Genomic DNA, 4,274 nt, shown 5'->3' on the forward strand with positions numbered 1-4,274 from the left:
CATCAAAGAGTTGATGTTCTCACCTCTCTGCAGCAGACGCTTGCTGGGCTTTAAATTTAATGGCTTCATCTTTAGATGCATCACTCTTTAAAGACACACAGCTGGGTGGAGGTCCAGGCTGGTTCCTGTGAATAATGATGGAGCAGTGATGTGAGTGCTGAGCTGTGACATGGAGAAGAGTCATGGACAGTTAGAGATGGTCATCTCACCTCTGAGCTTTGGTCTGGCTCTCATGTTCCCCACACAGAGTGCTTTTAGAGGGAGGGACTCCCTCCTCTCTGTCCTCACACTGATCCATGATGCTTAATTCACATCCACATCAGCTCACACACACTTTCTACCTTCACCTGCAGAGGAAACACAAATCATTCATGTGCACATCAACTGAAATCCTCCTTTCCATCATGTGTGCTGTCCAAATATCAGCTGCTTCTTTCCTGCTTCATCTCACTGTCAGCTGAATGCAGTCAGACAGCAGTGTCCCTGACACACAGATTCACTGTGACTGGAAGCTTCGGTCATGTTGACAGTGTGAGTTCAGGTTTTGATCTCAGAGCTTATATTGAGCCATTAAGGCTCCTTTAAACTAGCTTGCCTGTGTCTGCTGTGTCGCATGCTCACCTCTTCTCCACTGTCTTAATATGCTGCTCTCTTCATCTCCTCTCTCTCAAACTCTGGAGGGATGGGGTTAGGGTTAGCTGATATTGATAACACCATCAGATATTTAACACGTTGTTAAAACTTTTATTGTATACATTGACTCAAACAATTATCTGAACACATTAACAAATATCAGACTGGAGGAAAGCAAATTAAATCATTTGATGCCATTGAAGGTCAAAGGTCACTGCTGGATACCAACACTGTTGCTGCAGATACAGGCTGATGTTTAATGTTCATCAATCGCCTTCTGCTGCTGTTGTTTCTGGACTCTGAGCTCTTAATGACATCAGTCTGCACAGTGACAACATTTCTCTTTATACATGTATGTTTTCTTTTTTCCAAAAAATTCTCTCCTTTTAAACTCATTTCTTTGTCTGCATTGTATTTGTTGACTTATTTGATTGACTGATTCAGAAAAAAAGGAAGCTTGTTACCATGAGTAGATTTCTGGTTAATGATGTGCCTTCCCTAGTTTTGCATTTCAACAGTTTGCTATTTAAACCAGCGGCTGCTGTTTTGGATTATACCTCATCCTCACAGTTACTTCTCTGGACCCCTGTCTCTCTATACTGCTAACAAATTTCTCAGTCATGTATTTTAAGAGAATAAAAGAAAGAAGGTTTAAACGGAAGGAACAAAATTTAGATAAATACAAAATCAAAAGACACCCCCCCCCCCCCAAAACAAACCAAAAAAAAGGAGATGGCTCAATGTGAAAGCATCACTTCCTGTATGAGGATAGCCAACTGTTTACATGTCACGTGTATAATAAACAATAATTTACAGTCTCTTGATTTTTTTACCCATCTGACCATCAGCTAACTCTGTGCTAACAATACACACTGAGAAACACACAACAGAAGCTCTTTCCAGTAACACTTTCATGTGTCACTGTCAGCTTATTTTGAACGAGATTTTCAGAAAAGTGTCAAGTGGCTTTTTTTTGTAGAAGTTAGAAAATAACAACCAGTGTTTGAGTCATTTAAGATTTAATTTTATCTGCATTGTCACTTAAATTTATTTCCTGATGTAGAACTTTAACAGATCATTTTAAAAAACAAACAAACAAACAACATAAACAGTTTAATCCAAGAGGAAACAGAGAGCCTTTTGTTTAAGTTTTCTTGTCCTTTACAGCTAAACAGCAGAGTGAAATAAAAGCTGTCAGTACCTCTACATTTATGATATTTTAGTTTAAACAGCACACGCGTGTTACTGACCTGTTCTTTATGAATTTCTCAAAGTTTTCCAGTGTGAATTAATAAACACATTAGTTCAGTATTTAATGAACTGTGTACAAATTTCTGAATGATGCCCTTTTTGTATTAAAATCATGAATGTGTTTGTTTGGACAGCCCAGCGTGTGCTCCCAATGCAGGGGAAACAAATTCTGTCAGGGAGACTTACCTTGGCATTTGTGCAGGTGAAGCCAAAGGCAAGATATGCTTCATCATATTTCCTAGTCTTTGGCTTGGAGGGAAGTTGGTTTGGAAACATATTAACCAATGCTTCAACCTCTGCTTTGCATTTGTGTGGGAGCCCTGTCAAAAGCCTCTCCACTATCCTAGCAGTGTCCAAATGTTTTCTTTTTTTGTCATATGGCATCGGCCAGGCGTTAGCTCTGTGCTCCCCCCTAGTGGGCGCACCCCACACTTTGGGAACCTCTGTATTAACAGGACTTACATTTTCTCTTATATTTTCTCATTTTTAGCTAAACTTCTAAAAAAAAATACATGAGTTTTTGAAAATAACAATTTTGGTTTTACATGTGTCTTTAAGAGCTCTTAGCGTTAGCTTGGCATTAGCATGCTGTCTGACTAGGTTAGCATTAGAGCTCTGACAGGTGTCTCGTGTGTAAATATTAAACACAGTGACACTAAAGCAGGTAAAAGTGCTAAAAACACTGCACCTGAGTTGAACTCACAAACAAACTAGAAGTACACAAATACAAACGTAACTAAGAATGGCGGACACACTCGGCCTCATTGCTCCAGCTGCGAGTCCGTTACCGTGAACTATGGAGCGGAAGATTTGTGCTGTTTGTGCTGGAACTAAACTGCACACAGCTGATGTTAGCCAGGAAAACATTACACACTGACTTTAATGGAGAGACCGGAAATAAAAACACACACAGTTTGTTGTGTGAGGAAATGAATCAAATCATCATTTGATGATGATTTTCATCAAAGTGTTTGGGTCCAGTCAATAATTTATAATAACATAAAAGAAAAAAGAAGGGAAACTTACAGTTTGTTGAAATTTGTCAGAGAATAAAGAATCTTGTCTCCACACCCCAGACTTTCTCTATGTGTTCTTGTCTTAACTCGTGCTGTGTGGCTTCAAAAGGTCCTTGGCTTTTCTTAATTTTTTCTCCACCCATTTAATCCAGGGTTTATTGGGAACTGAAAACACCACACAAGCTCAGACATGTCACATAAAACAGCACAGAGTGAGTAAAAGTAAAGCATGAGACTGCCCAGTGTAAAACACATCAAATAAGTAATTTTCCAAACAATATTTCTGAGGATTCTTCAAATCTTTTCTGGTTCTCCAACTTTCCTGCAGTTTGATTGATGCAGTCAATGACTGTGGAGTCCTATTTGAAATCTCTTAATCATTTATTCAGTGCAGTGATGTCCCGATCTTCACGACTCTGTTCTGTGTTTTAATCACATTAGATAACAATGATAAACAGATTATTCCTGTCATCACATTTCTACAGAGGCGTGTGCTGCTGAGTGAACGTGTTCATACCAACAAGTCCAAACTTGATGCACTTGGTAAGGAGAAAAAGCTGAGCTGTTACCTGGAATCAATCAGAGTTGCACATCTGAAAAATTAATAAAAAGTGCATTAAAAAAATAATACTAATTTCAGTATTTTTACACAGAAGAAACTGTATAACAAGGATTTATGAGCTGCAGCTACAGGAGACTAACTTTCCTCTGCAGATAACAGCAGTGTGCACGTGAGTGTTTGTGTGTGTGTGCAGCAGTTGTCTGGGCAACGCCCAACAGGAACTAACGGTTGGTAAAACCTGAGTGATGTGTGAACTGTACACTTCAGCTTGCAGGATGTGTGTCTCTTTGTCTTTGAACATTAAAGCTGGCTTTAGTCTTTACTCATTATGACTGCATTAAGAATAAGAGTAAGAAAACAAAACCAGACAAAGCTGGTTTTAAAGCAGCTGACTCGCAGTCAAGTAGAAATTAAAAGTCTGAAAGAAACATGTCCACAGAAGTTTCCCGAGGCAAGTTTTGATAGTTTTAAAGAAACTAACAAACAATGAAGCTAAGGATACTTCCTCTATATTTTATTTTATTTTATTTCAGTTAGCTGAAATTAGTTTTTAGTTTTATTCGTTTAATGACTTTGTTATTGAAGGCAAATAAATGTTATAGAAGCTGGAACTTTACAGTTAACCTCAGAGGAATTCAAGTTAAAAGTTAAAGAAATGTTTTGAACGAAGTAGACTTATGAATTTATTATTATTATTTGTGCTGTATTTTCTCAACCTGGTTATTATAAACAGATGTTTGATTTCAAAGCTGAGATGTAAGATGCCCTTTTATTGAAATACTTTAAATTGTAGTAAAGTTGCATTTCTACAT

At 38.0% G+C, this 4,274-nt stretch overlaps 1 long non-coding RNA gene across 1 annotated transcript; it reads right to left on the reverse strand.

Moving 5' to 3' along the window:
- Positions 1 to 285: 285 nt before the first annotated feature.
- LOC120438717 lies at positions 286 to 3,495 on the reverse strand. The gene is made up of 4 exons (XR_005612076.1): positions 3,418 to 3,495; positions 2,911 to 3,321; positions 622 to 674; positions 286 to 347 (listed from the first exon to the last, which is right to left on the reverse strand). It is a non-coding gene; the product is annotated as an uncharacterized LOC120438717 (long non-coding RNA).
- Between the last annotated feature and the right edge of the window lie 779 nt (positions 3,496 to 4,274).

Source organism: Oreochromis aureus, linkage group 3, assembly GCF_013358895.1.
Source record: "Oreochromis aureus strain Israel breed Guangdong linkage group 3, ZZ_aureus, whole genome shotgun sequence".
Taxonomy (NCBI): domain Eukaryota; kingdom Metazoa; phylum Chordata; class Actinopteri; order Cichliformes; family Cichlidae; genus Oreochromis; species Oreochromis aureus.